This window comes from Eulemur rufifrons, chromosome 16, assembly GCF_041146395.1.
Source record: "Eulemur rufifrons isolate Redbay chromosome 16, OSU_ERuf_1, whole genome shotgun sequence".
NCBI lineage: Eukaryota > Metazoa > Chordata > Mammalia > Primates > Lemuridae > Eulemur > Eulemur rufifrons.
In genome coordinates this window covers 43,838,209-43,850,717 of record NC_090998.1, presented here as the reverse complement: position 1 = coordinate 43,850,717, position 12,509 = coordinate 43,838,209, and the positions used below count along the sequence as shown (strand labels likewise).

At 40.7% G+C, this 12,509-nt stretch overlaps 1 non-coding gene across 1 annotated transcript; it reads left to right on the top strand.

The window, feature by feature from the left end:
• The first annotated feature begins 5,525 nt into the window (after positions 1-5,525).
• On the top strand, positions 5,526-5,629 carry LOC138397716 (U6 spliceosomal RNA). The gene has a single exon (XR_011235843.1). It is a non-coding gene; the product is annotated as a U6 spliceosomal RNA (small nuclear RNA).
• The last annotated feature ends 6,880 nt before the right edge of the window (positions 5,630-12,509 follow it).

Sequence of the window (12,509 nt, the reverse complement as noted above, 5' to 3'; positions counted from 1 at the left end):
GCTGAGGCAGGAGGATCACCTGAGGTCAGGAGTTTGAGACCAGTCTAAGCAACATAGCAAGACTCCGTCTCTCAAAAAAAAAAAAAAAATTAGCCAGGTGTCATGGCATACACCTATAGTCCAGCTACTGGGAAGGCTGGGCCAAGATCATTAGGGTCCAGGAGTTTGAGGTTGCAGTGAGCTATGATAGTTCTACTGCGTTCTAGCCTGGGCAACGGAGCTAGACCCCATCTCAAAAAAAAAAAAAAAAAGGTTCTTTGCATATTTTGAATTACAGTCCTGTATCAGATGTGATTTTTGAAAATATTTTCTCCCAGTCTATATCTTCTCATTCTCTCTCTCTCTCTCTTTTTTTTTTTTTCTTTTTTCTTTTTCTTTGACAGGATCTTGCTCTGTCACCTGGGCTAGAGTGCAGTGGTGTTATCATAGCTCACTGCGATCTCAAACACCTGGGTTTAAGTGATCCTCCTGCCTCAGTCTCCTGAGTAGCTAGGACTACAGGCACATGCCACTATACCTGGCTAATTTTTCTATTTCTTATAGAGATGAGGTCTTGCTCTTACTCAGGCTGGTCTCTAGCTCCTGGCTTCAAGCGATCTTCCACCTCTGCCTCCCAAAGCGCTAGGATTACAGGCATGAGCCACTGTGCTAGGCCTCATTCTCTTGACATTGTCTTTTGCAGGGCAGAAGTTTTTAATTGTAATTAAGCCCAGTTTATCAATTGTTTGTTTTATGGATGGATCATGCTTTTGGGTGTCGTATATAAATAGTCATCACTGTACCCAAGGCCATCCAGGTTTTCTCCTATGTTATCTTCTAGGAGTTTTATAGTTTTGCACTTTACATTTAGGTCTATGATTCATTTTAAGTTAATTTTTATGAAAGACATAAAGTCTGTATCTGGATTCATTTTTTTGTATCTGGATTTCCAGTTCTAGCACCATTTATTGAAAAGACTGTCTGGCTCCATTATATTGCCTTTGCTCCTTTGTCAAAGATTAATTGACTATATTTATGTGAGTCTATTTCTGGGCTCTCTATTCTGTTCTATTGATCTATTTTTCTTTTCTTTCACCACTACCAAACTATCTTGATTACTAGAACTTTACAGTAAGTCTTAAAGTCAAGTAGTGTCAATCTTCTGACTTTGCTCTTCTCCTTAAATTTTGAGTTGGCTATTCTAGGATTTTTGCCTTTCTTTAGATTCAGTTTGTTAATATTTACAAAATGACTTTCTGGGATTTTGATTGAGATTGTATCGAATCTATAGATGAAGTTGGGAAAAGTTGACATCTCGACAGTATTGAGTCTTCCTATCCAAGAACATGGAAAATATTTCCATTTATTTAGTTCTTCGATTTCTTTTATCAGAGTTGTGTAGTTTTCCTCATATAGATCATGTAGATATATTGTTAGATTTATACCTAAGTATTTCATTTTGGGGAGTGTTAATATAAATGGTAATGTGTTTTTAATTTCAAATTCCACTTGTTCATTGATGGTATATAGGAAAGTGATTGATTTTTGTATATTAACCCCGAATCCTGCAACCATGCTATAATTGCTCCAGGAATTGTTTTGTTGATTCTTTCAGACTGTCTACATAGAAGATCATGTCATCTGCAAACATAGACAGTTTTATTTCCTCCTTTCCAATCTGTACACCTTCTTTTTTTTTCTTTTTTCTGAGACAGAGTCTCACTCCGTTGCCCTGAGTAGAGTGCCGTGACGTCAGCCTAGCTCACAGCAACCTCAAACTCCTGGGCTCAAGCAATCCTTCTGCCTCAGCCTCCCGAGTAGCTGGGACTACAGGCATGTGCCACCATGCCCGGCTAATTTTTTCTATATATATTTTTAGCTGTCCATATAATTTCTTTCTATTTTTAGTAGAGACAGGGTCTGGCTCTTGCTCAGGCTAGTCTCGAACTCCTGAGCTCAAACAATCCTCCCGCCTCGGCCTCCCAGAGTGCTAGGATTACAGGCGTGAGCCACCGCGCCCAGCCTGTATTTACTTTTTTCTTAAAAAATATATTCATGCCACAAATATTCTCCTGTAATTTACTTTCCCTGTTTAACAAATTTCATGGCTTTCTATCATGTTAAGTACATGATATGCAGCTAGTACACATTTTCCAGAGGCTTCTCTGATTTGTTAGTGCCCGCATCATTCTGGCTGTTAAACTTTTTTTGGATTGACAAGTTTTTATTCAAAGAAATATTTCCAAATGCATAAAACAAGGCTGCAAATTATTATCATTATTATTTTTGAGACGGAGTTTTGTTTTGTTGCCCAGGCTAGAGTGCCATGGCATCAACCTACCTCACAGCAACCTCAAACTCCTGGGCTCAAGTGATCCTTTTTCCTTAGCCTCCCGAATAGCTGGGACTACAGGCATGTACCATGACATTTGGCTAATTTTTCCCATTTTCAGTCGCCTGGCTATTTTTTTCTATTTTTTAGGAGAGACAGGGTCTTGCTCTTGCTGAGGCTGGTCTCGAACTCCTGACCTTAAGCGATCCTCCCACCTCAGCCTCCCAGAGTGCAAGGATTACAAGTGTGAGCCACCACGCCAGGCCAAGGCTGCAAATTAAAGATGCTAAAAATTTGCTCACTGTTTCTATTAAAGATAAACATACCCCTACCCTATAGTTAGAGTCTCTGGCCTCTCCTAACAATTCTATTTTTAGGTATAGTCTTAAAAGAAATGAATACATATAGTACCCAAAGGACATGTACAAGAATATTTGTAGCAGCTTTATTCATAATAGCCCCAAACAGGAAACTACCTAAATATGCATCAAAAATAAATGGATAAATAAATTGTAGCACATTCATACAGTAAGATACTACATAGCAATAAAAAGTAAGAAATTACTGGTATATGTAACAACATGGATGAATCTCACAGATAATATGTTGAAACAAAGACACAAAGGAGTATGTGCTGTATTGTTCCATTTGTATGAAGATCAAGAACAAGCAAAACTGATAGATATTTGTAGATACCAGAATAGAATACCTTTGAAGGAGTACAGATGCGGAAAGAACATGAGGGACCCTTATGTGGTGCCTGAAATATTCTGTATCTTGATCTGAGTGATGGTTTTAAAAAATCAAGCTGTACACTTAAAATTAGTGTACTTTATACATTTTATTGCATGTATGTTATCCCTCAATTAAAAAAACCCTGTTAACCAAGTGTTATGTTAAGGGAAAGAAAACATCTAAAACAGAAAAGGAGACCTGGGGCATCCACAGAGTTATGTTCCCATTGTGGAACCTCTCCTTCTAATAAGGTTTTGCATCCGAGTAGAGAGCAGGTCTTCCCTATGCTAGCAGCAAAGCTTGGACTGTGGTTAGGAGTCTCTGCAAAGTGTTGGGCCAAGTTTGTCTAACTCACAATGAAGCACTTGAAAATGGAGGACTTCCAGATTTAATATTCCAACTCGACTGTTATGGCTTGAGACATATGTGCTCTGTTCCCGGCACTGAGAGGAAACAACAACCCCATGACAAATTATCAGAAATGTCCAAGTAGTCTATTAGGCCCTGTCTGGCTGAGCCATCCCCATTTCAATTAAGAGGGCCCTGAAGACCATGAATCAATCCCCAGGTCTTGCAATCACTCTGTCTTTCATTCTTCTACCAAAGACATAGTGTCAACATTTCCTGAGCTTTCAGGAAACAGGGTCTTATGTGCCTCTGGAGGTTAAGAGCATAAAACAGCATCTGGAAATTCCTTCTTATCTTACAGCACTGCCTAGATTCAGAATGAATTTCCCCCTTCTTCCTCCTCCTTTGTGCCCTCTTACCCCAGGAGAGACAGGTGGCAATTCCACAACTAGATTGTGATCTGCAGGGGTTTATTATAAACACCAGAGAGGTAGTTGTGCCTCTCTGGTGACTTGTTCAAGGAGCTATAGATGTTGCTTTTTTTTTGGCCTGGGATGCTGATTCCACTTAGAAACCACAAGACTAAGAAATAGGAAGGGAACGGAGACTCTGAAGATCATGCTCCAAGACTGTGTGGCTCCAAGAATCAGCTTCACTGGGCGGGAGGGTGACACTGGCCTTGTAAAACATCCTGTGTAGTTTGCAAGGCTGTGTGAAGACACTAGCTCACGTTCTCTTTGCCCAGGAGAGATTCACAGGGAGGAGGTTCCAAACAAGTGAATGCAAAGAAGGATAAAACCGTTTATCACAAGGTTAACACAATAGGGTAAGGTCCTCAGTTCCAAGAAACAAGGCCCAGAACAGTCCTACCTGGTTGGTCTGGCCTGGCCTCCGTGACTGCCTGTTAAATATTTTTAGTATTAGCACTGGTCAAATATTCCTCTAAAATCCTATTTTAAATGACCATATCATACCCTGTTATATGGTTTGGTAAATTGTTTAATGGCCACAAATTCCTCCCATCCCACTGTGCATGTGTCTTTGCAATGTGACTGTGCCACTCTTCCCATCCAGAAGTGGTTTTCTTTCTTCACTTCTTTCAATCTTGATCAGCTTCTGGCCTATTGCTTTCATCAATAAAATGTGATGGAAGTGATGTTGTATGTTTTCTGGAGCCTAGGCCTCCAGAGACATTGCAGCTTCCACTTTAGAATACTGTGCTGAGATTGCCATGGAAGAAAGCCAATGTAGCTTAGTAGAGGATAAGAGGTCAAGTGGAGGGAAACCAAGGCAACCCAGCCCATAGACATAACCACTGCCAGACATGTGACTGAGGCCATCTTGAATTTTTAGACCAAGCAACTTCCCAGTGGAATGCAGCCACAGAGTGAGCCTGGGAGAAACCAGCAGAGGAACTGCCCAGCCGACCCACAGATTTGTGAGAAATAATAAATCATTGTTTTAAGCTACTAAGTTTTGGGGCAGTTTGTTATATAACACAGGCTAATGAAACAATGGTTACACTTTAATATATTTTCTATTTTTTGGCATTTAAGTTATTTCTGATTTTTCATTATCCTAAATAATGTTAGGATGAACATCCTCACACAGGCTTTTGCCACATCCTTCATTATTCCCTCAGGAGAAATTTCTAATGTAGAATTACTTGCCATGCCGAAGGGTGTTCAGATTATTGCTTTACTATTTCTCTTCTCTCTCCATGCTTACCCTTAAGTATCAATGAACATGGAAAGACTCCAAGTTAGGATCGGAAAGGAGAAGGAAAGGAAGACAGAATGCTGGGCAAATCAAAACCTGGATGTTATTATCAATCATGTATATGAACATGCTTGGACAGTTAGTTCTTCAAAGATGAAAGCTGCACCTTATGCTTTGCAGCCCCAGGCTATAAATGCCTGGTACCATATCGGCCTGTGTGTCTTGGGCTGAGGTACCCATGAAGTATATGTATGTGTGTGTGGTGGGGGGGCGGGTAAAGTCATACAATTGAGCATTTTTATGGAGCACTAATCTTACTAGAATTGTTTTTGGAGAAAAATTTTTTTAAATCTGTTGATTCTTGTAAGGTTTTATCATATACATGGATTTTAAAGATCAAAACTAAATTTCAGTGCTTACTTCAGCAGCACATATACTAAAATTGGAATGATACAGAGATTAGCACGGCCCCTGAGCAAGGATGACATGCATATTCATGATGCATGAATATATATAAAAGTTGGTTCTTTGAAAAGATAAACAAAATTGATAGAATTCTTGCCAGATTAACCAGGAATAGAAGAGAAAGGACCCAAATAAGCTCAATCAGAAATGAAAAAGGAGATATTACAACTGATAGCACAGAAATACAAAACATCATCTATGAATGCTACAAAAATGTCTATGCACATAAACTGGAAAACGTAGAGGAAATAGACAAATTCCTGGAAACACACAACCTCCCAAGACTCAATCAGGAAGAAATAGAACTCCTGAACAGACCAATAATGAGCAGCAAGATTGAAGCAGTAATAAAAAGTCTTCCAACAAAAACAAAAGCCCTGGACCAGAAGGATTCACAGCCAAATTCTATAAGACCTACAAAGAAGAACTGGTACTCATACTGCAGAAATTATTCCATAAAATTGAGAAGGAGGGGATCCTCCCCAACTCATTCTATGAAGCCAGTATCACCTTGATACCAAAACCAGGAAAGGACACAACAGAAAAAGAAAACTACAGACCAATATTCCTTATGAATACAGATGCAAAAATCCTCAATAAAATATTAGCAAAACAAATTCAACAACACATTAAAAAAATAATCCACCATGACTAAGTGGGCTTCATCCCAGGGATGCAGGGAAGGTTCAACATCTGTAAATCAAAAAATTGTGATTCCCCACATCAAGAGAAGTGAAAACAAAAACCATATGATCATCTCAATAGCTGCAGAAAAAGCATTTGACAAAATCCAGCACCCTTTCATGAAAAAACCCTTAACAAACTAGGCATAGCAGGAACATATCTCAAAACTGTAAAAGCCATATATGACAAACTCACAGCCAACATCATACTGAATGGGGAAAAGTTGAAAGCATTTCCCCTAAGAACTGGAAAAAGACAAGGGTGGCAACTGTCACCAGTTCTTTTCAATATAGTGCTGGAAGTTCTAGCCAGAGCAATCAGGCAAAAGAAAGAAATAAAGGGTATCTAAATCAGAAAAGAAGAGGTCAAACTATCACTTTTCACTGATGATATGCTCTTGTATCTAGAAAACCCCGAAGACTCCAACAAGAGACTCTTGGAATTGATAAATAAATTCAGCAAAGTCTCAGGTTACAAAATCAATATACACAAATCAGTAGGATTTCTATATATCAATAAGAGTCAAGCTAAGAGTCAAATCAAAGATCCAATACAGTTCATAATAGCTACAAAGAAAATAAAATACCTAGAAATATACTTAACCAAGGAGGTGAAAGATCTTTACAAGGAAAGCTATGAAAGAAATCACAGGTGACACAAATAAATGGAAAAACATATCATGCTCATAGATCCATAGAACCAACATTGTTAAAATGTCCGTATTACCCAAACTGATTTACAGAGTCCACACAATCCCTATCAAAATACTGATGGTATATTTAACAGATCTAGAAAAAATAATTCTATGCATTTTTGGAACCAAAAAGAGCCTGAATGGCCAAATCAATCTTAAGCAAAAAGAACAGATCCAGAGGCATCACATTACCGGACTTCAAATTATTCTACACAGCTATAATAACCAAAACAGCATGGTATTGGTACAAAAATAGAGACATAGACTAATGGAACAGAATAGAGAATGCTGACTTAAAATCATCTGTCCACAGCCAACTCATCTTTGACAAAGCATACAACAACATACATAAAAGAAACCCTATTCAATAAATGATGCTGGGAAAATTGGATAGCCATATGCAGAAAAATGAAACAGGACCCCTATCTCTCTTTTACCACTCACAAAATTAATTCAAGATATAAAAAAGACTTAAAGATAAGCCATGAAACCATAAGAATTCTGGAAGAAAATGTAGGGAAAACTCTTCTAGATATCAGTGTAGGCAAAGAATTTATGACTAAGACCCGAATGTCAATTATAGTAGCAACAAAAATAAATAAATGGGACTTGATTAAATTAGAAAGTTTCTGCACAGCTAACAAAATAATCAACAGAGCAAAGTAGACAACCTACAGAATGGTAGAAAATATTCACAAAATACACATCTGATAAATGGCTAATATCCAGAATTCACAATAACTCAAACAAATCAGCAAGAAAAAAACAAACAATCCCATTAAAAGACATGAACAGAAGTTTTTCAAAAGAAGACAGACAAATGGTCAATAAACATATGAAAAAATGTTCAACATCACTAATTATCAGGGAAGTGCAAATTAAAACCGCAATGAGATATCACCTTACTCCTGTTAGAGTGACTTTTATTAAAAAGTCCAAAAACAATAGATGCTGGTGTGGATGCTGAGAGAAGGGAATGCTTATACACTTTTGGTGGGAGTGCAAATTAGTACAACTCCTATGGAAAACAGTATGGAAATTTCTCAAGGAACTAAAAGTAGACCTACCATTCAATCCAGCAAACCCACTACTGGGTATCTACTCAAAGGAAAAGAAGTCATTGTATCAAAAAGATACCTGTACTTGAATGTTTATTGCAGCACAATTCACAATTACAAGGATCTGGAATCAATCCAAGTGCCCATCAATTCATGAGTGGACTAACAAAGATTGGTATATGTATACTATGGAATACTACTCAGCCATAAAAAGGATGGATTAATGCTTTTGCATCAGTTTGGAAGGAACTGGAGACCATTATCCTAAGCAAAGTATCTTGAGAATGGAAAAACAAACCCCACATGTACTTTCTAATAAACTGGAACTAACCGATGGCCACACAAGTACACAGAGGGAAATAAAAGTCATTGGAAATCAAGCAGGGGGAGAGGGGAGGAGAGGAAGGGCAAAACCCTGCCTAACAGGTACAATGAACACTATTCGGGTGATGGGCCCATTTTTAGCCCTGACTCAAGCCATGTAACAAAAACATTTGTATCCCCTTAATATTTTGAAAAAAACAAAAACTTTAAAGGACGTATACTTCTGGTTTTATGAATTAGGGATCATTGGTTTCAAGCAATAGAAACCAAAAACTAATTTAATTGAGTGAGACTGATACTGAGAGAGAGACAGAGAATTTATTATAAAGTTCCAAAAGCATTTGTATAGTTTCCTACTGCTGCTGTAACAAATCACCACAAATGTAGTGGTTCCAAAAAATAACTAAATAAACAACCCATAAATGTTATCTTACAGTTCTAGAGGCCAGAAGCCCAAAATTAGTCTCATTGAGCTAAAATCAAGGTGCTGGCAGGGCTGTGTTCCTTTTGGAGGCCTTCGGGGAGAATCTGTTTCCCTATCTTTTCCAGCTTCTAGAGGCTGTCCCCTTTTCTAGGCTCATGTCTCCACATCACTCTGGCCTCTGCATCTGGCATCACATCTCTCTCTCTGACCCTCCTGCTTCCCTCTCATAAGGACCATTATGATTACTTTGGGCCCACTGGGATAATGCAGGACAATCTCCTCATCTCAAGGTCTTTAATTTAATCACATCCGCAAAGCCCCTTTTATCAAGTGAAGTAACATATTTACACGTTTTGGGGATTAGGATATGGGCATGTTTGGGAGGGGGGCATTATTCAGCCTGCTATAGCATTACAAGAAACCAAGAGCATGAATGTAACTGGGCTTCTGGAACCCGTGAAGAGAAGCTACCATGAACCATGAACCCAGGTGTGTTCTTTCTGTCTCTCTTGTCTTGCCTCTCTCTTTGCTTTTGGCGTCTTTCCTAGTAGACAGGCCTCCTTTGCTTCTCAGTCCTCAGAGGGGAAGAATGGCCACAACTCGCTGCCTGAGCTTTACAATGTTTCAGATCCAGTCATTTGAAGGGTCTAACTTATTAATAGTTCTTTCTTAGACCCAATTCCAAATTCCTGTTAAGTTATGGAGCAGTTTGTTATACATACAACAAAGGCTAACGAAAACAATGGTTATATGGGAGAAGTAAATACGCTTGGCTCAGGTGTCTATCTCTGGTTCAGTGACCCAGTTCAGGAGCGCAGAGTTTTATGTAGTATAAACACTGCTTCTGAAAGCCATCCATTGGACCTTGCGGAAGGAGAACAGTGAAGGGGTAATCCTTAAGTTATGTATATACACCTCTACCCCTGAAGCTTATATTTTCGAGATATACCTGGGGTATTTTGGTAGAAAAGCTTAAGCAGTGCTGATAGATTCAATGTATGTTTGTTGAATGACTATATGAAGCAATGAGTGGAGGCTGAATACAATTTTTCTCCAAACTCATTCCTTATATTTGTAAGGGCACACTTAGTCAGAAAAACAACCCTTTTGCTTTACCCTCAGTACTTGACCTTAATCCACACTGGGTTTGGTTTCTCATGTTCTCTCAGCTCCCCAATCTAACTGCCCTTTTTACTCTCTTCTCTTTTACTCCTTTTTTGCCACTGGTCACCACCTTTGGCCTCATAGCAGAAGGTTGAGACCTTTGCTGATCAGTTCTTTCTGATCCCGCTGGCCACCATGGCTACTCTGCTCAGGGGCCAGCCTTGCGTTGTGGCTAGTGATCAGCTGGATATTTTCCCACTCGTTGCATCTCCTGGTTTCCAAAGATCTCTTCCATATTTCCTCCCGGTGTACTCCTATCCTGTCGATATCCAGCTTCCTTTTGGAAATAGGCAGACAGTCATGTATCATCTCCACTTGCACACATGCACGCATGCACGCACATGCACATGCACACACAGGGGTTTCTAAAAAAAAGGGCAGCAGGCAAACACATGCATCCTTGGGATAAAAAACCTGAGACTACAGTCTTCCTTAGGATCAACAGCCTTCTTTTTCAGTTATCTTTTCTTATTACATTTCACATTTCAAAAACTTCTTTCACAGCTAAGCAGCAGTGCTCACTGTGCCAAAGCTGCACACAGCTCAAACTCACACTGGAGTTATGTGCCTTCAGCACTTAAAGTCCTTTAGCTCTGTCTTCCTCGCTATATGCAGGATATACTTGTACACACTGTCAGCCCTTGCCCCGTTGTCAAATTAATGAATTCAGTTAAAAAAAAACACACTGGTGAACACATACTATCCTTCTTAAGAATGGGCAGCCTTCTCACCCCAACAGTCCTCTCTGCAGTTGCTGGCCTGACAGAAGCAAGCTAGGTCTTTTCCAGGCCGCCCATCCTCATCTAGTCACTACTCTCTTCAAAAGGGGAGGTCAGTGCTAGATTCTTTCCTTTGCCAACCCTGTATCAAGTCCTTTTCCCAACAAAAAGGGAGCCAAACACAGATTTCTCAGGCCCACGACAGTCCCCAAACATCAGGACAGATGTTTCCCGGTTTCACAGAGTGAGGACAGGAGGCGGAAGTGCTCACCCACATCCCACCTCCCTTTGGGAAAAGCAATAAAGATCGGTTTGGTTTTCATGAAAGAAAAGGCTGCCATTCCCAGAAGGAGCAAAACCCCCTGTGCTACCATCATTTCCCTGTCATCCCAGATGCTGAGAGAACACTTAAACAACTTATTCCTCTATCCTCCTCCATGTTTCAGGAACTAGAATTCATCCCTTCATGCCACAGGCCCTGTGCTGGATAAGAGCACCACCCACGGAAGCCTCCAGCAATGTCCAGGGGAGTCCTGTGGAATAGCACCTCTTTCTGAAGGAAGCACATCTTGGTCTCCCTCACACTTTGGCAGGAACTGAAGAACTCTGGATTTGGATCTGATGTCCTCTCAGCTGAGCTGATGCAGGCCAGGGCCGGAGTGGGTTTGTGTGCAAGCGGCTGTGGGTGGGTGGGAGTGCCAGGAAATGTTCATGTCAGGGGCTGAGAAAGTCTGGGGCATCACGGGAACAGAATGTTCTGGCCCAGTCCCTGAGCCATCCCCAAACCCCTCCCCCTTCCCTGGTCACTAACCAGTTTCAGCTGTGCACAGTCCTGGCAATCACTTCCCATATGGCTTCTAGGAACTTATGACTAATTAAAGGAGTGTCTGTATGTGTGTGTGTGTGTGTGTATGTGTGTGTGTGTTTAGGGGGGAATCCTCTTAGAAACAGAGGTTTCCAGGGTAACAGCTGGGAGAACTCAGTCCCACTCAGCCAAGGCAATCTCTCTGTCTCTTGACTCCCTGGAGGATCTGAGGGGAAAACAGGCCAGAGGCCACCACCACCCCCTCCCACATATCTCTAGATCAAGGGCAGGGTCTGGGCCAGCCCTAACTTAGTTACAGCTCACATTTTTCTCACCTCCAGTTTCCAGCTTCAGGCTTACCTCATGCCTCTTTCCCCAGCTTCCCCTCCCCTCACACCTCCACAGGGTAAGGGTGGCTATCAGAGCGGGTGGGTGCTGGTTTAGAGATTGGCTTCTCCTGGACACACAAACCTCTACAAACTTCCGCTCTCCACCCATAGCTCCATGGCCCCTGATCATTAGAAAATGCTCTCAAAAGTCTACCCTACTCCTTCCTGCTACAGTTTAAAATATTTTAATTAAAAATACTTCTATAAAACTCTTCTGCAGGCTAGGCAAAGTGACTCATGCCTGTAATCCTAGCACTCTGGGAGGCTGAGGCGGGAGGATCGCTTGAGGTCAGGAGTTTGAGAACAGCTCTGAGCAAGAGCGAGATCTCGTCTGTATTGAAAAAAATAGAAAAAATTAGCCTGGCATTGTGATTCGGGCCTGTAGTCCCAGTTACTTGGGAGGCTGAGGCAAGAGGTCGCTTGAGCCCAAGAGTTTGAGGTTGCAGTGAGCTATGATGACGCTACTGCACTCTAGCCTGGGCGACAGAGCGATACTCTGTCTCAGAACAAAAACAAAAATGAAAACAGAAACAAAAACAAAAGCAAAATCTCTTCTGCCACAGTTGTGGGCAGAGTGGGAAACCAGTTTTAGGGAAGGGAACAAGCAAGCCAAAGGACCCAAAGGGTTTTTCTCTTAGAATCAAGTTCTTCTTTTGGGGCAGTCCATCCA